Source organism: Manis javanica, chromosome 8, assembly GCF_040802235.1.
Source record: "Manis javanica isolate MJ-LG chromosome 8, MJ_LKY, whole genome shotgun sequence".
NCBI classification, from domain to species: domain Eukaryota; kingdom Metazoa; phylum Chordata; class Mammalia; order Pholidota; family Manidae; genus Manis; species Manis javanica.
The window spans coordinates 26,371,606-26,395,464 of NC_133163.1; the positions used below are offsets into that span (position 1 = coordinate 26,371,606).

General features: G+C 44.6%; 1 long non-coding RNA gene across 2 annotated transcripts; it reads left to right on the forward strand.

Annotated features, from left to right (window-relative positions):
- Positions 1 to 7,532: 7,532 nt before the first annotated feature.
- LOC140843248 (uncharacterized) lies at positions 7,533 to 22,740 on the forward strand. Of its 2 annotated transcripts, XR_012120853.1 has the most exons (4): positions 7,533 to 8,293; positions 11,423 to 11,602; positions 16,187 to 16,319; positions 22,015 to 22,740. It is a non-coding gene; the product is annotated as an uncharacterized lncRNA (long non-coding RNA). The 2 variants fall into 2 exon arrangements; XR_012120854.1 differs by lacking the exon at positions 11,423 to 11,602.
- Positions 22,741 to 23,859: the final 1,119 nt, after the last annotated feature.

A 23,859-nucleotide genomic window follows, 5' to 3' on the forward strand; every position in this document is an offset into this window, starting at 1 on the left:
CTGATGAGGGCTTCACATGTCTGGGTGCAGGGGGTTGTGGGAATAGTCCCAGATTTGAGAGGAAGAGAGTAAAAAAGGCTTCCTGGAGGGTTGCTGACAATGACGAGGAGTAAGCTAGGTATTTTTACAAGGGAAGGAGGTGGACAACCTGCCCATGCAGTGTTCCAGAAAGAAGGACCAGCATGTGCAAAGTCCTAGCAGCAAGAGAGATCATTGCAAGCATTCAGGGAACTGAAAGAAGCTCCCCAAGGCCGCTAAAATTTATTCAAACAAGAGAGATCAGAGTGGAGCACACAGATGTGAAGTGAGTAAATCTGACTAGCAGGGCCACTACGCCGTGGTCTGCCAGTCCCTTCCCATGGGGGAGAGAAAGCACTGCCAGCCGCTTTAAACACAGACGCTGCAGGAGAAGCAGAAAGCCCGGGAGCTTCTGTGGACAACTCAGCTACCTCACTGGCTCAGTCACTGGGGAAGGGAGGGGCTCCAGTCCTGGCCTGCTGAGTCCTGCAGTCAGGGTCAGCCAGGCCTCTGCATTCACAGAATCCTTCACAGGAGGTCTTAGCATCTACGGTGCTCTCTGCCTGGAATTCTCTTCTGCTGAGCCTGCGTGCTCCTCACTCCCACTCCCTCCTCACCCTCCGAATTTCAGTTCTGGCCACATTTCCTCAGGGAGGCTTCTTCTGACCAACCCGACACAGAAATATGTCAATTTGTGGATGGTCCATGCAGCAGGGACCCCCACCTTGTAGGTGTTAGCACAGTTGTGGTTTTACATCTATTCGTGTGGATATTTTTTTTAATTAATGTCTTTCTCTCTTGGTAGACTGTAGGATCCATGATGGCAATTCCTTTTTTGCCCACTGCTAGATCCCCACCCAGTGCCTTGCATCGTGCCTGGCATAGACTAAGAGCTCAATAAATATTAAGACCTAAGCCATATCAAACTGACAACGCTTACCCATCGTTGGTCTACAGAGTAGCAACGTCATATGATTTGGCTTAACATTAATGGAATGAATGAATGAATTTGAGTTTTTCTGAGCACTATTTACAGCAACATGGAGGTCAGTACAAGGCGGGTCCACTTTGGGCTTGTTCACGGGGCAGGAAGAGCTGAGTATCTGGTCCCTGGTGTAGACTTGACCAGTAGGGTGGGGCCGGAGATTCTGCACACAGGCTCCCAGGTGGTGCCCAAGGAGAGGTAGCCAGGAGGGTGGCCAAAATGCAGACCTTGTTGCTGCTTGATGAAGGTTCTCTGTCCCACACCTGGGAGCTTCCCCCAAGGCTCCTTCCTCTTCTCTTTCTCAACCAATAGGAAATTCAGAAAATAACTAACAGAATTAAAGGGGGAAAAAAAAAGAGATGGGACTGTAAGCCATTACCATAGTATCCCCATTGTACAGAAAAAAAGCTGAGCAGCTGTCATGTATAAATGAACTTCCCAGATGAAAATGAAACTTAGCTCTCCAAGTGGTCAAAATTATTTTTTGATTGGTATTGGTAGAAATGTTTCCAATGTTATTAAATATTATCTTCCCCTCTCAAACAGAGTAAATTGGACAGAACCTGACTCTTGCATTTTTTTCTTTCTTTTTTTAAGAAATTGTTAATGATGTATATCATATATATGAATAAATCCTTCATATACAGTTTAAAGAACATCAATCAAGTGAGTATCAATAAACCCACCACCCAGATAAGAAAAAGAATATCACTCTAGTACCTCAAGAGCCCCATCTTTCCCCATTAAAGGCAACCACCACACCAATTTAATCATGTACTTGCTTTTCTTGTTTTCCCATCTATGAATGTAGCCCTGAACAATATAATTAATTTTGCTTGTTCTTGTACTTGATATAAATTGAATCCTATTTCTGTATTTTTTGTGACTTGTTCCTTCAGTTGAGTGTTGTTTTTTAGATTCATCTATATTGCTACATATGGCTGTAGTGTGTTCATTTTCTCTGTTGTATAATATTCCACTACACACTCTACCAGGATGCATTTATTCATTCTATTGTTTGATGGGCATTTGAGTGATTTTGAATACTATTACAGACAGTGCTGCCATGAATTTTCTGGCACATGTCTCCCATGGCCATGTGCAAGGTTTCTCTCTATACATACTTGGGAGCAGAACTGCTTGGTAAAGGATTCTGCACATGGTCATCTGTACAAGGTGCTGCTAACCAGTCCAGTTTTTAAGTTTTCCTAACTTTATTGATGCCCAGAGTTTTCATGAATTGTGCTGTCAGTCTGGGCAGACTGCCATAACAAATTATCACAGACCAGGTGGTTTATAAACAACACAGACTTATTTCTCACAGCTCTGGAGTCTGGACGTCAAAGCTCAGGGTGCCGGCATGGTCAGGTGAAAGCTCTCTTCCAGGTTGCAGCCTTCACATTGTCCTCATGTGGTGGAAGGGTTGGGGTTCTCTCTGGTGCCTCTTGTGTACAGGCACCAATCTCATTCTTGAGGGCTCTGCCCTCATAACCTAATCACCTTCCAAAGGCCCCACCTCCTAATACCTTCACCTTAGCCATTCGGATTCAGCATATTGACTTCTGAGGGGACACAAACAGACCATAACAAGCACTCTCTCCCAGCCCCACGTTCTTGGACTGGACTGTAGCACAGTGTTGTTCCTGTTACACTAAACGGGCTCTGAGGGTGTGCTGCACTCTCCTGTCTCCTTTTCATTCCAAGTTTATCTCTGCTTTTAACACAAACTAACAAGCACCTTCTCATTCCCATTGGAGCACTAAGTCTCCAGAAACCTCCCCTGCCCTTCAAATCTGCTGTGGAATGGGAAATTCTTTACAAAAATTTTCCCTTGAATTGTGTCTGCACAAAGAGTAAGTGGTCTCTGAAGGAGGGTCTGAATGGCCTGCCTGTGAGTAAGTACATAAACTGTAGGGGATGAATTCTGTGAATTTATTTTAGCTGTGAACAGTCTTTTTTGTTTTGTTTTGAAGATTGTTACATCTTTCCTCATGTGTTTGGGGATTTTGTTTATTTTTTGTTCCTTTTCTGGTTCCTGACTGTGCTCCAAATAACTGAGGTTGCTGTACAAACCATCTGTGGATAGTTGAAGTGCTGCTGCTCTTTGAATATACTTCTAATTTAATTTTGTATTAAATCTAATTAAATTTATATTTAATTTTGGTTGCTGGTATTCTTCCCAAACACCATGGCTTCAACTAGCAGATGGCACATATCCCTGTGACAAAAGAACCAAGCCACAGTAATCAAGACAATTTGGTACTGGCACAAGAACCGACCCACAGACCACTGGAACAGAATAGAGAGTCCAGATATTAACCCAAACATATATGGTCAATTAATATACGATAAAGGAGCCATGGACATACAATGGGGAAATGACAGCCTCTTCAACAGCTGGTGTTGGCAAAACTGGACAGCTACATGTAAGAGAATGAAACTGGATCATTGTCTAACACCATACACAAGAGTAAATTTGAAATGGATCAAAGACCTGAATGTAAGTCATGAAACCATAAAACTCTTAGAAAGAAACATAGGCAAAAATCTCTTGAACATAAACATGAGCAACTTCTTCATGAACATATCTCCCTGGGCAAGGGAAACAAAAGCAAAAATGAACAAGTGGGACTATATCAAGCTGAAAAGCTTCTGTACAGCAAAGGACACCATCAGCAGAACAAAAAGGCATCCTACAGTATGGGAAAATATATTCATAAATGACAGATCCAATAAAGGGTTGACATCCAAAATATATAAAGAGCTCACGCACCTCAACAAACAAAAAGCAAATAATCCAATTAAAAAATGGGCAGAGGAGCTGAACAGACAGCTCTCCAAAGAAGAAATTCACATGGCCAACAGGCACATGAAAAGATGCTCCACATTGCTCATGATCAGAGAAATGCAAATTAAAACCACAATGAGATATCACCTCACACCAGTAAGGATGGCCACCATCCAAAGGAGAAACAACAACAAATGTTGGTGAGGATGTGGAGAAAGGGGAAGCCTCCTACACTGCTGGTGGGAATGTAAATTAGTTCAACCATTGTGGAAAGCAGTATGGAGGCTCCTCAAAAAACTCAAAATAGAAATACCATTTGACCTGGGAATTCCAGTCCTCAGAATTTACCCTAAGAATGCAGCAGCCCAGTTTCAAAAAGACATATGCACCCCTATGTTTATCGCAGCACTATTTACAATAGCCAAGAAATGGAAGCAACCTAAGTGTCTATCAGTAGGTGAATGGATAAAGAAGATGTGGTACATATACACAATGGAATATTATTCAGCCTTAAGAAGAAAACAAATCCTAGCATTTGCGACAGCATGGATGGAGCTAGAGGGTATTATGCTCAGTGAAATAAGCCAGGAGGAAAAAGACAAGTACCAAATGATTTCACTCATCTACGGAGTCTAAGAACAAAGAAAAAAACTGAAGGAACAAAACAGTAGCAGACAAAACAGTTACAGAACCCAAGAATGAACTAACAGTTATCAAAGGGAAAGGGACTGGGGAGGATGGGTGGGAAGGGAGGGATAAGGGTGAAAAAAAGGGGGTCATTATGATTAGCAGACATAATGTGGAGGGGGGCGCACAGGGAGCACTGTACAACACAGAGAAGACAAGTAGTGATTCTATAGCATTTTACTATGCTGATGTACCGTGACTGTAATGGGGTTTGTTGGGGGGACTTGGTGATGGGGGGAGTCTAGTAAACATAATGTTCCTCATGTAATTGTAGATTAATGATACCAAAATAAAATAAAATAAAATAAAATAAAATATATATATATATAATTTTTTTTTCAAAGAACCTAATTCTGCTCCCACTGGAAGCATCATTAGAAGCAAGAGTGTTGGTGCTTACCTGATAGATTAATCTATAACAAAGACAGTCTCTTCAATAAATGGTGCTGGAAAAACTGGACAGCTACATGCAAAAGAATGAAACTGGACCGCTTCCTTATGTCATAAACAAAAATAAACTCAAAATGGATTAAAAACCTAAATGTAAGACCTGAAATCATAATATTCCTGAAAGAAAACATAGGCAGTAAACTCTTAGACATGGCCCTAGCAATTTCTTTCTGCATATGTCTCCTCGGGAAAAGGAAACATAAGCTAAAATAAACAAGTGGGACTACATCAAACCAAAAAGTTTCTTCACAGAAAAGGAAACCATCAGCAAAATAAAAAGGCACCTACCAAATTGGAGAAGATATTCACAAATGATACATCCCCAAAAATATCCAAAATACATAATGAACTCATATAACTCAACACCAAAAAAAAATAATCTGATTTAAAAATGGGCAGAGGAACGGAATAGACATATTTCCAAAGAAGTCATATAGATGGTCAACAGACACATGAAAAGATGCTCAACATCACTAATCATCATGGAATCACAAATCAAAACTATGATGAGCTGTCACCTCACACCAGTCAGAATGGCCAGTATCCAAAAGACTAGAAATGAGTGTTGGTGAGATGTGGAGAAATGGGAACCCTCATGCACTGTTGGTGGGAATGTAAAGTGGTACAGCCACTACAGAAAACAGAGGAGATTCCTCAAAAAATTAAAAATAGAGCCACCATACAATCCAGTAGTTCTACTTCTGGGTATTTATTCAAAGGAAACAAAACACTAATTTGAAAAGATACATGTAACCCTATGTTTATTGCTGCATTATTTACAAAAGCCAAGATTGGAAAGCAACCTAAGTGTCCATCAATAAATGAATGGATAAAGATGTGGTAGATATATACAATGATATATTAGTCAGCCATAAAAATATAAAATATTTCCATTTTTGACAACATGGACAGACCTAGAGGGTATTATGCAAAGTGAAGTAAGTCAGGCAAAAAAAGACAAATACAATAGGATTTCATACATGGAATCTAAAAAACAAAACAACAATAAGAACAAAAATCCCAGGAACAAATTCATAAATACAAAGAACAAACTGGTGGTTGCCAGAGGAGAGAGAGATGGGGCGATGGGAAAAATAGGCGAAGGGGATAAAAAGGTACAAACTTCCAGTTATAAGATAAATATTATGGGAAAAGAGTACAGCATAGAAATATAGTAAATAATATTGTAATGACTTTGTGTGGTGACAGATGGTAACTGTACTTACCATGGTGAGCATTTCATAATGTACACAAATGTTGACAACCACTATGTTGTACACCTAAAACTAATATAATATTACATCAACTATACTTCAATAAAATTTTTTTAAAAGAAGGGTGTTGGAAATTCTGACTTCTAAATGGAATTCATGCCTCATGTTGAGTCTCAGTTCACAGATTATTCAATGAACTCATTTGATAACAAAATCAACTATCTTGGAAAAATTTCATTTCTAAAAAAGTATTTTGACAGGAGCTGTGGATTACTGACCAACTTTGGTAGATGTGAGCAGAAAGGGATTAACAGTATACTGGGTAATTAAGAGTCATCAGTTGGACTGGAAGACCAGATCTGATACCATGCAACCGAGAACAGTACCCAAAATCATGAGGCAGAACTGGCCTAGTGCTACCACCACCAAGAACTGGGCACTTCATCTTGCCTTCTCCATAGGGTGTTGGAAATTCTGACTTCCCCTAGCACTGGTCACTGAATGCAACCACTCAGTGCAAGAGCTCAAGCTCCCTGCTGAGGCTGCCTTGATCAGAAAGTCTGATCACATGCTGCACCCTAGTTGCAAGAGAGGCTGGGAAGACACATGCATTATTCAGGCTTGGTTCCATGCCATGCAATAAAGACTCACATAATTGGAATTTAAACAAAATAGAAATTTATTTCTCTCTCCATGTAAAAACATTTGAAGGAAAAGAGGCTATTCTGAAGCTCCTTTAACTCTGCCTTTGCATGCTACCTTGTAGACCAAGATGGCTGCCTGAGTGTCTGCCATCAAGTCTACATTCCAGCCAACAGGAAAGAGAAAGGGGCGAGAAGGATGACCCTCTCCCTTCACAACCACTTCCTGGAAATCATACACATTATTTATACCTCAGTGGTTGAAACTTTGGCTGCATTAGCAGAAAAAGTCCCAGAAATATAGTCTTTGATCCAGAGATCCATTTGCCTAGCTAAAATTGGGGGTTTTATTACTAAAGAAGGAGAGAATGGATATTAGGGGAGATGACCAGTCATGTCTGTCTTTGCAAGTCCTAGCATTTTTTCCCCTGTACTGGGATGTGAGCTCTGTTCCCTACCAACATTCACAAAAGGGTGTATGCTGGATGGGGTTATTTCCCAAACACAGGAAGGGAATTCAGAAGCTGAAAAGAGAATAAAGAGAGAACCAAAAGGCCACTACTCCATTACTGCTGCCCTTACTATAACTATGGCTAGCTTAGTAACTGGCTCACATGGTATTGGAGCCTTTGAATGAAAGCATTTGCCATGGGGCAGGGAGAAAAAGAGCTCCAGAGGCACAGCTGGAAATAGAGGCATTCACACCAAGTAAATCTTTTTTTCACAAGTTTGTGAGACCAGGGCAAGAATTCAAATAAGACCCACACACCATGCATCTAAACATGTAAGAGCCACTAGTCAGGCTAACGAATTGTCATAACAATGTTTTAACAATATTTGGGGTCCTGAGTACCAGGAGCAAGGTGTAGACAAGGATAGGCATGGACATGGGCTCTGGCTGGACATCTCCCCAAAGGATTCCCAAAGGTCAGGGCCCTCTTACATGGCTCTCAGGCTGGTACTGGGTCACATTGTCACATTGACCCAGCAGACCTGTCCATAAAGTGAATGGAGAACAACTGGAAGCTATTTTGAGAGTTTTTCCTATTAGATCTGGAGTCTGCCGATTGCTTCTGGATTGCTGACTATGGGAGAGGGTTCCTTAGTTATGAATCTGCAGTAGGGGCAGGATTCAGCACTAAATGCATGTCTTCTCACCTCTGGAAAACAAACCCAAACTAAAAAACCCAAACCAAAATAAAACAAAACAAAACAGGGATCCCTCTTCCATCCTTGGCACGCTCAGCCTCATTCTCCGTTTTCTCCTGCTCCACCAGCCTCCAATCAGGCCCTCTCCCGTCTCATCCTGCTTTTCCCCACTCATTTTCCTCCCTCCACCCTCCTTTCCTGGCTCGCGTCTTAATCCCTGCCATAGCGACAGGGAAAACAACATAACACTGGGGCAGATGAGAGCTGCATTTGAGAGCCCTTCTGAGAAGCGCAGGCTAGTGGGGAGCCAGGAATTTCCATAACAAAACAGACCAGGGGAAAAGCTTGAAATCTTGGAGAGGTAAGGAGGAAAACATTGGGGCTGGAGGAAGAAGGACCATCTCAAAAACCCAATGGAGGCTGATATAAAAGGAAACCCAGGGGAGGGTGACATATAAGGAGGGGTGTCCTGCAGAGTTGGTCAAAGATTGCTAACAGAGTTCCCCACAATGCCACTGCTCAGCCCACGGCCATCCCCAAATACAGTCAGCATTCTGTGGTTGAATTAGTAGCACAGGAAGAAGCGGTGGGGGGCAGAAATCAGGAAACTGAGATCCTTCTTCTGAAAGGAGCTAAGGGTTAATATTTTGTGAATTGGAACTTCAGCATTTCAGGTTTGGTGAGATGGCAAGGGGTTAAACTCCCAGAAACAAACCTGGGGTAGTTTGGAAGGGTGTGGTTCTGAAGTTGATTTATTTTAGAAGCTTAAAAAGCCAGTGAATGTACTTCTGGCCGCAAGACATGACAGGTGAAAAAAAAGAAAGGAAGGAGGCCTGGTTTCTGCTTCCTGGAAAGGGGGCGTTGTTACACATGTGCTGGGGAGCACACACATGCCTCTTGTAAATGTATATGAGCCCTGATTCCTTGGCTCACTATCACCACCTTAGTGTGTTCCCAGGGGCTTGGCTCCCTGGCATGCTGGCACTCAGGCTGCAGACACCTGCCAACAGCCAGGAAGCTGCGTATTGTGACCGCAGCATTTGGAGGCTACTTATGAAAGAGATGACTAAGCCCTGGGGCAGGAGGAGGGCGCAGCTAACGCCTAGCTCAGCAAGAATTGGTACACTATCAACCCAATCCAATTCAGCGTTGACCAAGTGCCAATCATGTGCAGGTTAGTACCTGGGCATGTGAAGATGATGAGGCCTGGGGCCTGCTCTGGAGGACCAGGTATGCCCATAGGAACTGTAATCAGAGGCATGAACCCACCAAAGAGTCTGGCGATGGAAACAGTTCCACGGGAGCCCAGTGATGGAGGCCGAGACGGAGGAAGGAGAGTTTCCTATCCCTGTAGTCCAGTTAAGAGGTTTTGAGTCTTCCCAAAGCATGCCTTCATCCTCACACCCCCCTATGCCATCAGTGTGGCTTCCTGGGTGCCCCTCAAACTCTCCCCCTCTTCTCCTGTTTTGGCTCAGCTCCCCATTTCTGGCCTCGGTCCAGGTCCTTTGCACTCAGCACCTGAAGCAACTTCTTACAACTCAGGTCCAATCAGCTCACTTGCCTGCCTGGAAACCTTCTATGGGAAGAGAGGCAATAAAGGGGCTGGCAGAAGGAGATGGACAGCACCAGGAATTTAGGTGTGATTATGGTAGTAGGAATATGAAAATCTCTGGGGTTGATAGGTGTAAGAAAGGAAAATTGAGACTATAAAGCAAAAGGAGATCAGCACCCAAAGGGAATTACCAAGTATAGTTATAAAAAAAGCAAAAAAACTTATAAAAAACTATTTTCTTTTTCCTTATAAGTAATTACATGAAATAAATTTCGCAGGAACCTTTAGAAGATATTTAAGGAATACCTTCTACTAGAATTTTCTCTGCAACAATACCTGCCCATTTAAGTCTTCAATAAACATGTGATGTCATAAAAAAAAAAAGAGAGAGATTGGGAAAACTTGATATGGTTTCTCACTGCTCTCAGAATAAAGCCTAAGTAAGCCCCAGAATCCCTCACATTGTGGCCCAAATCTGCCTAAGGCCTAGGGGTAGAATGGGCTTCAGGGTAATTTTGACTCAGTAGCTCAACAATGCAGTCAAAGCTCCTACTTCTTCCTGGATGTCCTCTCTATCCTCCATGATGTTGTCCTTATCCTTGAACAAGCTTCTCTCATGGTGACAAAATAGCTGCTGTGATTCCTGGTCTCACACCTACACACTGTACCATGTAGAAGTAGAAACAGAAAGAGAGATTCTTTCCCTGAAGCTGCTGGCAAAGTCTTCTCCAGCCTCTCCAGTCAAAACTGAGTCACTTGCTCATCCTTAGGCAAGAAAGGATTTGCTGATGAGTCTATACTGGGCCATTTGCCCCACCCCTAGGACTAGGGTGGAGTTAACTTCCTCCAAAGTGCATGGGAAGTGTATGGAGGGTGGATACCCAAAGGAGAAGGAGGTAGTTACCAAGACAGAATGGATGTTGAGGAGGCCACCACAGTGTCCCCTACATCTATCCAGCACCTCCTCCCTTCCAGCCCCACCCAGCTACTTCCTGCTCCCAAACACGCTGTGTTCTTTGATGTCTCTAACCCTTTGCGCATGCTGTCCGTTCCACCCGGGATGCCTTTTCATTCCACTTGTTCAGTGAACGCCTGCTCCTTTTGCAAGCCCTTGCTCAACATCACCTTCCCTATACTTTAGATACTGTGTTCACCTTCATGGCAGAAGCCAGATTCTTTTTCTCTCTCAGCATAATGCAAAACCTGGCACACAGTAGGTGTCCAATAAATGCTTGTTCAGTAAATGAGTGTTGATGATGAGACGACAGCCTTCCCAGAATCTACAAGGAGCTAATGTGTCTTCAAAATCTCATCCTCCCAAAGTCTGAAATGTAACAAATGTAAGCAGAGTTGTAACATGTAAAGCTATGATGAGGAAAGGATGGAGCCCCCAACAAGTTCAGATCTAGGAATGCTGCAGGCAGGAGTTTGCCCAAGTGCCTCCAGTGCCATCCTGGAGACAGGGCTCCCTCCTGGCTAACAGGAGTGTTTTAGTTCCCTTGGCAGGTCGGTATATCCTTAAATGAAAGGGGTTTATCTGGCCATCATTAATCCATTAATCTTCCAGCTATTTAGATCATCCTACTGGGAAGAGATTGCAATGGTCAGCAGATGCAGGCACTCCCGCCTGGCTGGCAGCTACAGTCTCATAATTTCTTAATACATTGGCTTTCTGGTTTGCTATTCTACTCTGCACTTTTTTAGTGTGAATTGGTCTCTGAGACCAACACTACCAGTTGATTTCCAGTATCTGTTCTATTTTTCTTCCTTAGTCACAGAACCTCTGAATCTTTGCTGGTCACATGGTCACCTAAAATATAGATTGTATCTCTCTGTCTCAATTACTAGGTAGAGCCATGTGACTAAATTCTGGTCAAAGGCATGTAAGAAAAACTAATACATGTGTCACTTCTTGGAAGTGCCATTAGAAAAGAGTAGCATTTCCTTCTCTTTTCTTTTTCCATTTCTGCCGGCTGGAGAATGCACTGGATTCTCTGTGGATGCACTGGTTGGGGCTGAAGCAGTCATCTTGGCCTCTTGGGGAATTTGCAAATGAAACCCATGCCTGGTGGAGCAAGAAAACAGAAGATAGAAGCAACAAGGCAGAAGGATCCTGGGGTGAATATTACTACAAAGTACCATATCAGATAGCCATCACTGCCCACCTGAACAGCTATATTAGAGAAAGGCATTTCTGTCTTATTTAAGACACTTTTGACCCTAGCAGCCAAACCTAATTCTAGCCTAACACAACCCCCTGGGGCTATACTGCCCAGTATATGTGGCTATCGAGCACTTGAAATGTGGCTAGTACAAACTGAGAGATCTACACTGATTTTTGACTTAGTGCCCCAAAAAAAGAATGTAAAGTATCTCATTACATGTTTTATAGTAGGTACATGTTGAATGTACTCACCTTGAATGTTCCAAACACTCTCCTAAAAACAAACAAACAAAAAGCAAAGAAGCATGTTTACATTTTTAAATCCCATCAAAATGACTTAGAGTTTGGGTGCCCACATTTCAACCTTTTTGAACAACTTATCCCTCTGGGGTTCTAAATAGATCTCACCACACAGGCTCAAAATAACTAAGTGAGGAGATTCTAAATCAGATTGAAGCCCTCCTTTCTTTTCTTAGTTATTATCTAGGAAACCATACTTTAGAAGTTTATATATAAATTAGCCTCCATGTAATTGGCCTCTGAGCCATACACCTCCTGGGGGCAGGAGGCTGAGTCCCCAGTCCACTCCCTTAGGGAGAGGCCCCCAGCTCTGCTCTGACCCGGGGATCTCTGCTGGGCTCCTTTCTCTGACAGGCAGAGCTGGCCTCTCAGAATTCTCCCACGTCCCCTGGGAGGGGTGCTGAAACTTCGGTGCCACAGCTGATGTGCTAATGAATTCATGAAGCAGCCTAGGGGAATGAGGTTGCAGGAAGGTGTTGGAAAAGTTCCTTTCTCTTTCTTAAAAAAAGAAATTGGCCTTTCTTTTTTGTGAGTGGGCACGCGCACACACACACACACACACACACACACACACACACACACACACACACACACACACACACACACACACACACACCAAGCTCCTAACCTGAGAAAACTTTCACTTTCCAAATGCCCCAAATTACTCAAGGTGATTTTCCCATTTCTGAGATCTCAGAATGTTCAGGTTCTGGCCTGATTTCTACTCTTCCCCTTCTAAGAGTCAACCCCCTTCCTCAAAACTCAGTTTCTAAAATTGGTCTCATTTGCATGGCATTCCTCCCTCTTGACATGTTAGTGTCTTTTCTCTTCTTGCATATACTAAAAACACTTCAAGAGCGTGGCCCATGTCATTCTTCTTCTTAACCCTTATCTCTCCCAAAGGTCTTGGCATCTCAGTATCTCACCCAACCTCTCACCAGATACTAATTGTTTTCATTTATTCCTCCAATAATAATAATAGCTAATACATATTGAACATTTACTTTACTCCAGACACTATTCTAGGTACTTCACATGGATTAATTAACTCAGTCCTCCCAAGCAACCCTAACATTATCCCTGTTTTACAGATGGGGAAACTGGGGCACAAGTTGATTAAGTAACTGTCCACAGGTCACAGAGCCCGTACGTCATGGCAGAGCTGAATTTGAACCCAGGTCTATATCTGGCTCCAATGACTAAACCATTTGGCTATATTGCCTTCCCCCAATGTGTATAAGACCCTGAAGTGATTTATCAATTTACTTCCTTGAAAGCTCTTCTTTGCTCTCATAGGCAAACTTTCCAACAAGTATTTGTTTGTAACTCTGATTGCATCATAAGCGAGCACCATGGGTTTTGCTCCCACCTGAGCATAATCTTTATCCCTGCATCTCTGCAAAGCCCCAAGAATGTGTGGAAGGTATAGGGAGAAGGAGGAGATGTAGTTGATTTCTTTTCAAATCTGAGATCCAGAAGAAAAAAAAAGGCAAAGGAGAACCTGGGCCTGTGGGTACTGTCAGGCCTCAGCCAGCTCCCACAGCCCTAACTCCACATTAGCAAAGGTTTGTTTTGGAAAGATCCAGGGAGAAACTTATTGATATAAGCTGGAAGTCGGTTGGCCACATTAAGAACTCAGCTTCCCCCTTCCCTTGGTCCCACTGGCTACAAAAGGAGCTTTGTCTGCCATGGGGCAGCCAGTCCAGGATGTGACCACCAGATGGAATCAACCTTTAATGACTGCAATGTCTGCTCAGAAACACACAGCTCCAAGCTTCGGCACCTCCTGTGCTGGATGCCCTCTGCATCAGTCCAGGCCAGGGTGACTGGGTCTGGCTGGCTCTGAAGAGTAGGCCTGGGATGAGCACCAGCTTGGGCCATGCTGCTTTTCCCAGCCTCCCATGCTTATCCTGAAAATGAACAGAAATGGCTGGAATGTATAAGCTAAGGGATTCTGCTTTCTCTGTGGTTCCTCCCCAGGTAACATATGGGAACTGTCCAGGGGCTCACCTGGGCCAGGAGAGAGTATGTAGCATGATTGGGATGAGTAGAACCATGTACTCAGAGGCTGCATCATCTTCCTTTCCACCCTCTCCCCGGCCTCCTGCCAGAAAAGTGATCTTAAGTCAAACTAAACTCGTGCTTTTCCTGTGGGCAGAGATTCTGTCTTTCCTCTCTGTGTCCATCAAGCCCTCCGCAGTGCTTGACCCACCAGAGTCATCTAATAGATTGAGTGAATGAGTGAATGAATGCTAGTGTTAGTAAGTTACATTTAATGTGATACCCCTCCAAGGGTATGTGCATTTTGTTCCTTTAACTAAATCCCAGTGGAAGAGAAATTTAATGGCAGAGCACTTTCCCAGTGGCCATAAGACCTCACCAAATAGGTGGCTTCTCTAAAAGTCAAGTGGGCCCTAGAGTGGAGGAGGGTGAGGAGGGGCTGTCTACGGGGGGAGGAAAGCTGCTCTGGCAGGAGAGGGGAAGGAAGCAGTAGTGTTTTGGCTCTGCAAACGTTGCTAGAGGCATCCTGGGTTCTGCCCAGCCTGCAAAAAGAGGATCATTCAACACTGTGGCTGCCCCCAGCCGCAGAAAAACATTGAAAGAGTTTGGTTCATCCACAGGCCACCAGCCAAGTGTGTGACCATAAGAACTCTAATACTCAGAGAAAGGGATAAAAGCTAGAGCAGAGAGCAGGATGGCTTATAGCTGGAGATGAGGGAAGGACATATGGTAAAGGGAGGGCTTGAGAAGGGAAATGGGTGTGCACACAAGACATTACATATGGCAAAGGCTTTCCGAGCAGAGAGAACAGAGAGTCAAGGCCTGATGGCTGGAAGACGCAGGTGTGTCTGGTAGGTCACAAATTACATGAAAGGAGTAATAGGTTTTACATTTGAAAAGATCAATTAGGATCCAGTTATGGAGGGCCTTGGGCCATACTAAAGAATTTGGACTTTATTCCATAGGCAATTGGAGCATTTTAAGATCTCTTAGCAAAAAAAGTGGCTTCATTAGGGAAATAAACCAAAATTTGCTCAGCCCCAAGGATCAGGCACTCTGTCGGTGTTACCACATACAGTCCTCACAGTGATTTTGAGGTAGGCAACATAATTCCCATTTTGTAGATGAGGAAATTGAAGTGCAAAGAGATCAGGAACTTGCCCAAGTCACACAGCTAAATCTTCATATAAGTGCTTGATATTTCCTTTTTGTGCATTTCTCATGGATAAGCTAAGTGTGAATTTACTCCAGCAAAATTGAAGTGAACATCAAGGAAATAAAGGATTATGTAAGAATACAAGACATGGTGGAATTAAGAGTCCAGTGAAAAGAAATCCCAGGATGACAGCTTTTTAGCAAGACTCCAAAGAAATTGGTGTCTAATATATCCATGGTTCCCAAAGAGTATGTCTTCTAGAAGAAGATAATGGATCCCAAGAAATACTTAATATGATTCAAAAGCTAGATGAGAATTGGGACATGGTGGCAAACAGATAACTTTCTTTGCCCAAACAGAAAAAAGAAAGTAACCAAAATCTCTGGGAAAAACAAACCACTAAACAAGAAAGTCATGGTCTGAAAATGAAATAACCTAAGAGGTAAGATGCATTTGAGCAAATGGTGACACATAAAACAAGAAACTTTATTTGATCTTCGGGCTAAGAAGATCGCCCTTTGAGTGACACAGTTGTCTGCCCGTGCAAATACAGGGAAAGAAATGTCATCAGACCCCATCACCAGGCCCAATGCCCATTTTCCCACACAAAATGCAATACTCCCATGACTGTGTACTGTTCTTCAGTTTTTTACAATGTACCGTGAACAAAGAAAGGTTCACAATGATTTCAGGACAGGCTGTCATGTTATCACATTTGACAATGTAGACATTTAAAAATAGCTGATAGAAGAGGTAAAAGGAGTGGAAGAGGGGGAAGGCAAGTGGTGATACTGTATCTCACCTTGTAGGGTAAGGGGTCAAGTACAGTTGAAGGCTGATGAAACAGTTATCAACAGAGGAAGTAGAAATAGTGACTGCATCAGTTAGAATTCAAGAAAAAGGGAACTGTTGTGGGGATTAGACCTTCCGCAGTTATGGGACCTGGTTAAACAGTTTATGTAAGACTATTGCCTCTGTGTCTGGTGTCAGGCCTGAGGTCAGTAGGACCAGCAGATGAGAAAAGAAAATGGAAGTGAGGAAGGAGAGCCTGAAATCTGTAACTGTCTCTCTCTGCCTCCAGTCTCCATGATGTGGGTGACCTTCCAGGTAAGCAGGCACCCCCACCATGGACCTGAAGGCGCATCTGGCCCAGGACACAGAAGAACTGAAGGAAGAGAATGAGAAGGAGCTGAAGGATTCCTGGGCAGCATAAGGTAGGCTGCCTGTTAGTGACAGCATGCAAGCTCTGACAGCAGCTGACCCTACGCCAACTTTCAGAGAATAAAAATGCCTGTGTCTTGCCAGTGGGTTTCAGCCCTGGGCAAGTTCGCTATGGATTCAATGTGACCAAAGAAATTGACAGCAAAACGTTCTTGGGGTGAAAGGGTTATACCCAACTTTATTGCCAGGTGGCAGGTCAGTCGCTTAAATCCTCTTCACTCAGAGCGAGTCTGCATGCAGCAAGCCGGTCTCTGCCTCTGGGCCCCTCTGTCTGCACAGCTGTCATCTGGGCCTCTCTGCCTGCACAGTCATCCCACATAGCCATCCTCTGGGCCTCTGGCCTCTGCTCTCCTGCAGCCTTGCAACTGTGCCACCGTGTAGTGCCCAGAGCACTGGGTGGAGCTCTTTATATAGAGTCAATAGCCATGTATTGCCCACAAGTGTGCATTGAGCTAGCTAGTCAACCAGGGCCAGGTGAGAATCCTGGCCACAGGAACTCTCATTTTATCCACAGCCTGTTTCTTCACTTCTGCCTTCCCAATTTTGCACAAATATCCCTTATGGTTAACCCTAACTTGGAACCACATGGGGAAGGGGATGTGGGGAAAAGGAGTTCTATTGAGTTAAATTGACACAGTACACATTGATGTACTCTGAAGACTTGCGAGAGGTGTGATGGTGATTGCTGCCAGCTGGGTTTGCAGGAAGCGAACACTGAGGCAGTTCAGGGAGCATGATGTTTATTAGGATGCACACCTGTGAAAAGAAGGGGATGAAAGAAGGTTGGGCGGAAGAGAAGTCAAACTGTAATGCAAACCCTACAAAGTCTCTGTCGACCAGGCCCAGAGCACTGGAGTGAGTGGTCACCAGCAGAGCATGGCGCTGAGCAGAAATAGACTGGCCTTCTTGCCACTGTGCTCAGTCTGGATGCAGGCTGCCCCAGAAAGGGCATGACCCGGGCTCTGTACCTCTGAGGCTGATCCCGAAGGAGCCAGCAGCTAGCAGTCACAGTCCCTGCAGCTGGGCAGCAAGTCCAACTTGAAGGGAGGGCCTGGATGGCCCTTCTCAATGTCTACCCAAGTGAACAGATGGGCTAAATCTTGCTTTATCAGAGCAGGGAGATGAAGATAACATCCCCAGAGGCGCCACCAGCACACAGCAGTGTTGGCACATGATGTACAGATAGGAAGGTGAGTTGTCAGGACCGAAAACCAAAGCAGTTAAAATCAGGTGCCTCCAACACACAAGACTAAATCCAAAGGGAGTGGAACTGAGGTCTGTTTTTCACTCTAAGCCCTTCCATACCATTTTATTTTTTTAACCATGTGCATGCAGTTCTTCCATTAAATTTTTGTAAAGTTAAAAAAAAAAATTGGGGTCTGACTTCAAAGCCACATCCCAGAGTCCCGGCCCAGGCAGGCCTGTCTGGAGTGGCCGGTAGAACCTGCACTTTCTCCAGGGGGGGTAGGCACTGCCCTGAGTGCCTGGCCTTGATGTGGCATGCAGTGCCTGGCCTGTCCATTCCCAAGGCAAGAAGCTGGCCAGATCCTTCCTCTCGTGTCCCAGGTGGGCGGATGCCAGGGCCCTGGGAGTTGGGGAAATACCTGCCCCCACGTTGTGCCGGCTGGGGGACCTGCCTCTCCATTTCGACTGGAAAGCTGCTGGATTTGCCATCATTGAGAACAGGGGTGCTTTTTTGCATATCCAGGGCCCTCCCCAACTTAAAGGCTGTGATTCAGAGTCTGAACAGCGGGACCTGGAGAGTGTCAGGGAGTGTGCAGAGAGGCCCTGAGGATGGCTGTGTGGGGCAACTGTGCAGAGAGGCCCGGAGGATGGCTGTGCGGACAGAGGCGCCCAGAGGCAGAGACCAGCTTGCTGCATGTGGACTTGCCATGAGGCAGAGGTGATTCTAGTGCTGACCTGCCACAGGAGACTAGAGCTTGGTGTAGTACCTTTCACCCCCAGAACATCCGTTGTTATTCAGTCTCAGCAAATCCATAGCAAACTTGCCCGAGGCTGAAACCCATTGGCAAGACACGCAGGAAGATGGCTTGTCCCTGTGAAGTCCTCCTCAAAGGCTAGCTGGACCATGGGGTTAATGTGAGAGAATAAGTTAGTCAGATAATGTCCTTCTTATTTTTAAAAAAAAAATATTTTTTAGGTCTATGTGTGGAATATGATTACAGTACAGAAAGTTAGGAAAATAAAGACAAACTGGCCATAACTCCACCCCTAACACCATTGTTACTTCCTTGCCATATTTTCTCTCACTTCATTCTCCTCTAGATCTGTTTTTTTTTTTATCTAGTTGTCATCACGTTGTACCTAAATTTTGACCCTTGAATCTTCTGTTAAATAATATCATTAAGTCAAGCATTTTCCATGTTGTTACCTAGGCTTCGTAACTATCACTTTAAATAGATGCATAATATGAGGTCAGGGATTTTTGTCCCAGAACCTAATTAATAGCACAGGACCCTCACTGGCACACACAAACAATTAATACTTTTTTGTAAAATAGTGGAATGGATGATTGGGTCATAATTTGCTGTACTGTTCTTTCACTGTGAGAATAGTATTCTCATGGTAAGGAATTTGTTTCCAATTTTCAGACACACTGCCTTCCTTATTTCTGTTCTGCATATCCTTTCTTTTTGCCTTTTTTGTTTAATTTCCCCCAACAAACCCCTAAACTCTGCTCCTTCCCTGCTTCTCCCAAATCACACAGACTCTCTCCTTCATGTGCATGAGTCTACCAGGTGTATGTTGAGCAAGCACCAGTGCCCAGCATTGGGTTACACGAGAAAAGGCAACCCGTGCTGCTGGGTGGGCCGGCAGAGTAGGGAACGTGGTCCTGCCTGAGCTGGGGCCCTCCAGGTACTGCACCATGAGTGTGTTCTGTCAGCACTGCTGTCACCATCAAGTACCCTTCGTCCTGAAAGGGTGGCCCAGACTCTGCCAGTTATTTCATCTTGGTGCTTACATTTTCCATGTGAATTTAAACACTCAAACATCATGAACATGAAACATAAACACTCAACCCACCGTGGCATGTTAATGAGGTTCAACTGGGTTCAACACGTCCCATTACTTACAATGGTGTAAAAGCTTTCAACCCAGATCACTTCCCTAGGTCTGGCCCAGTAGAGCCAAGACAAACTTTGTGTTTTCTGAGCACTTTAAAGGTTGGGGAGAATTATTCTGGGCAGATGGTGAACACCCACACAGCCCTCCTTGGCTCTGGTTAGCTGGGTCAGCAGTTTAACTGAGCCACTCAAGAACTCCTGAAGAGGAAACAGCTGAGTGATAAGTCATTATCAGAGACTATCATTCATTCCTGTGAAAATGCTCTCCACACACCTTTGGCTTGATCTCTCCTGAAATCATAGCCATATCTGCAGCTCTTAGATGCTTCCCATGGAGCAAGGAATGAGTTAGCAGTATTCCCATCTGTCAGATGTGGCAACTGAGGCTTAGAAAGATTAGACAACTTGTCCAAGACCACAGGGCAAAGAACTAGTAGTCCAAGGTTCCTTCTTCTAAACAGATTTAGGTACAAATTAAGCTGCCATGAGACAGAGGCTTAAAAATATGCCAGCACATGAATAGGTGGGCCAGGCCATTAGGTGACCTGCCATCCTCAATACGCAGCTTCCAGTGCTGTGTCTTTGATGGATTCTCTCATGGTCCTCACCTGACCCTCCACTATAGGAAGGGTGAAAGGGCAGGGGAATGGTCATGCATTCCTTTTAGGGCCAACTCAACTGGAGGTCCCTTCTACTCATATCCCAGTGACTGGAATATAGCTGGAAGGGACGCTGGGTGGCCTGTGCCCAGCTCAAACTCAGGAGTTCTAACATCAGCTGAGGGAGAATGTGTGTCAGTGGACAACTGGCACACTCCAGCACGCCCATCATGCACAGCTCCACAGGTAGCAGATGAGGGAAGCCCAGGGAGAGTGCGATTTCAGCAGCTCTGATTGTCCTCAAGTTTGCTCCCTGGTCACTCAGGAGGACTCACGGCCCACCTCTGCCCTTGATACACCTGGCCCGCAGCAGTACCGGGGGACCTGGTTAGGATTCACATTGTACTGGGCTCAGCACAGAAATAAACGCATGGAATCTGGGCAAATCCTTCCCCCTGGGAGCTTACATTTTAAGAGGAGACCAAGCCAAACATAAACAGGACATGCTGACCAGAAAAAAAGTATGAAACCAACAGATGACCAAATAGCAAAAGAGACATAAATACCAGGGAGGGGCTCCCTTCCAAGGGACCAGGGCACCTACAGGAAAAGTGAAAATCCCTGGACTGGTCTTCAAGCTTACTATTCTTCCCAACTTCTACTTCCCGTCACCTCCCCCTGTGCACTGACTCTCCCTGACTCTCTCCAAACAGCTCACCATTCATCCTCTAAGCATGCAGTGCATTAACTTACCTTTTCCCTTTGCTCTGCTCCTCTGGCTCAGGTAACGCCTCCTTATCAAGAGTTTCCTGAATCTCCCAAACAAAAATTAGCCATATTTATCACTATAATCTCAAGACATTTTTATATACAGATCAAATCACATTGTATGCATTATGACTAGTTGGGCATAAATGTGTCACTCCACCCTACCTATAATAAGAATTTCACCAAATCTTGTACACTCAGTGCTGAACACAATACCTGGGAAATAATGGGGGATAAATGAAAGAATGACCATTAAAATGGCAGAAATTGTGTGTGTTGCTTATTACCATATACCTGGTGCACAAGATATGCACAGTGCCTGACGTACAGTTGATAGCAATAAATGGAGTCTGATTGGCTTACATTGAACTTAATTAAAGAGACTGCAATCAGGCACTGCTCACCTGGTGCCAACCCAGTCCAGTTACACCAATGGGACTTTCAGAGTCTATAGATCCCATATGTTCAGCTTAGTGTGCCCAACAGATGCAAGGCCTGCCATGCACTTGGCAAAGGTGGTCTGCAGCTGGGGCCAAGCATGCTGCACTTGGGGCTCCCACTCCTTTTGTCTCCCCACCCTCACTCCCCAAGGCTTAGTCCTTGACCTGCAGCTCTCAGGTCCCCACCCTTCAGCAGTCAGTGGAGATTCAGCCCTTCCACAAAGCATGACTGGATCATATTATATTCAGTGCCCCTTGTGTATCAAGCACAGTGCTTGGCACTAAGGTAGAGAGTAAACTAGACAGATAAGATCCTGTCCACGTGGCAGATAACTCCTAGTGAGGGACCATACTAAGCTAAGAGACCCCAAAGTCACATGCTCTGATGTGCCTTGGACTAGCACCTGCCTTCAGGACACCAGGCATTTCATAGTTGGCACATCTTCCCTCCTGAACTGAGATTCCAAGAACATGAGTGTGGGTCCACCATCTGGGTCCCAGACCTACCATCCGTCAGCCATAAGCACATCATTTGCCCCTTCCAAACCTGTCCCCTCATCTGTAAAATGAGGTCTGTAATAATACCTGTTCTGCCTGCCTTTCAGGGTTAAAAGAGGACTAAATGAGGTATGCAAAAGGGCATTGTAAGCTTTAAAGTAACAAATGTCGCTTATTACCATTGTTATAATTAGTAGTATTATTCCTAAGTAACCATTCCTCCTAGATTTTCCCTCTGCTTGTCAACATTCTCCCAGTCCCCAAGCCTAAGGAGATCTGTTGTTTCTGTCTTTCGAGACCTTTTCCCCCCGTCATCAGATACTGAGGCTCCTTTTCCCTGTGGGAAGCACAGTTCACGTGGCACATATTCTGGGCTCACGGGTCGCCATTCCCCTGGCTGCAGTGATTGGCTCAGAGATGGGCACGACCCCAGCCAATTGGAATCTTTCATGGATTTTCTCACCAAGACTGTAAAAGAAAAGGGCCCCTTTCTGCTGAGAGGGTGTGATTCTGAGGCTCCAGCAACCGCTGTTACCGTGATGTGGATAAAGCCTGTCTGAAGAATAAGCCAAGCAGAGTCAAGAGGAGGAAAAAGAGGAAGACTGTCCTGGATCAAGCTGTTCCCGTATCCAGATGCAACTGCGGACTTTCCAGGCACACAGTGAAAACAAACTCTTTTACGTAAGCTACATTCATTTGGGTTTCTATCACTCAAAAATGGAACACTCCTGACCAATACAAGACTCAAAACTTAGGTGATATGTTCTGTTTGTCCTTTTTTTACATTTGATCTATTAGAGCCTATAAACATAATCCTTCCACTACATTTTTCTGCCACAGTCCTGGCCAGACTCTCTTTGTCTCACTTGGAGTTGGCCTGTGGGGTTAGAGCTGGACAGAGCTGGAATGAAGCCTGGCTCCATTACTTACTCATCAGTTATGTAGTCTTGGGTTTCTCTGGTCCTCAGTATTTTCATCTGTAAAGTACAACAAATAATCCACACCATGCAAGGCTGTTGTGAGTATCAAATGAAAAGATATCTAGAAAGGTTGAGTGGAGGCTCAGCAAGAGGTAGTTGTTGTTGTTGTTGTTGTTGTTGTTGTTGTTGTTATTATTATTATTATTATTATATAGTGCCCTCCTAGCTCTGTCAGTAGGGGGAAAGCAGTGTATCCTATTTTTCAACTGGGGCTCTAATTATCTTTCTCTGAGCTCAAACATTTAAAAAATGACCATAGACCAGTCTGAGAATACCGGACAGCTGTGGATGCTTGGAAGTCACTGGGTACAACAAGAAATGATGGGACTGCTGGAGCAATCAATAATGCTTGGGTGAGGTGAGGGTGGTCTCCCAGCACAAAGAGGGGGGCCCTCATTTACAAAGTCCCAGCTGCCACAGCCGCCAATCAGAGGCAAGGGCCACTGTAGACTGAGGTGTCAACCCCTAGAGACATCAGGCCAGGTCATATTGGAGCCAGGGTAAAGGACTAGTCCTCAGAAGTAAGGAGGGTCCCCTCCCAGGTGAATTTAAGGGTGGATTCCATGCTTAGGAACTTAGTATATTCATGATTTACTATCACTATATAGTTTGTAGGCTCTCGGCAAAATACCAAATGTGGAGTCGAATCTCCTTTTCTTGACCACTGGTCTGACTTATTTTTGCTGTAGAAAGAGAACAGCACCAGAGTCTGGTGTCTGAACTGCAGCCGTATTTGCAATTGATGAGCTCTGTGACCTTGGAAATGGGGTCTCCCCACTCTGGGCCTTTGTTCCATCTCCTGTTAAGGGAGTGGGAAGGTGGGTGGCCAATGTTCTTTGAGGTCCTTTCCAGCACAAACATTCTGAATACAGGCCATTCTCAAACCCCAAGGAGTTGATTAGGCTGAGCCTGGCACCCACTACCCCAGACTGCACCAAGGGCTTTTATTTTCAAGGAATCCAAGGCAGGGTGTGGGGAAGGGGCAGCCTCCCCGTTTGCTGTAGATGTTTATTCTGAGAGAAATAATCGGGTGTGCATTAAAGGTGGGTAGCCCTGGGACATTCTCCAATGGACAGTATTGCCTCTGTGACACTTCTACGTGAAGAAAGGTGAACCAGAAGCTAGGAGATGAGCGTCCCTGGTTAACAGCTTTCCATTTGTT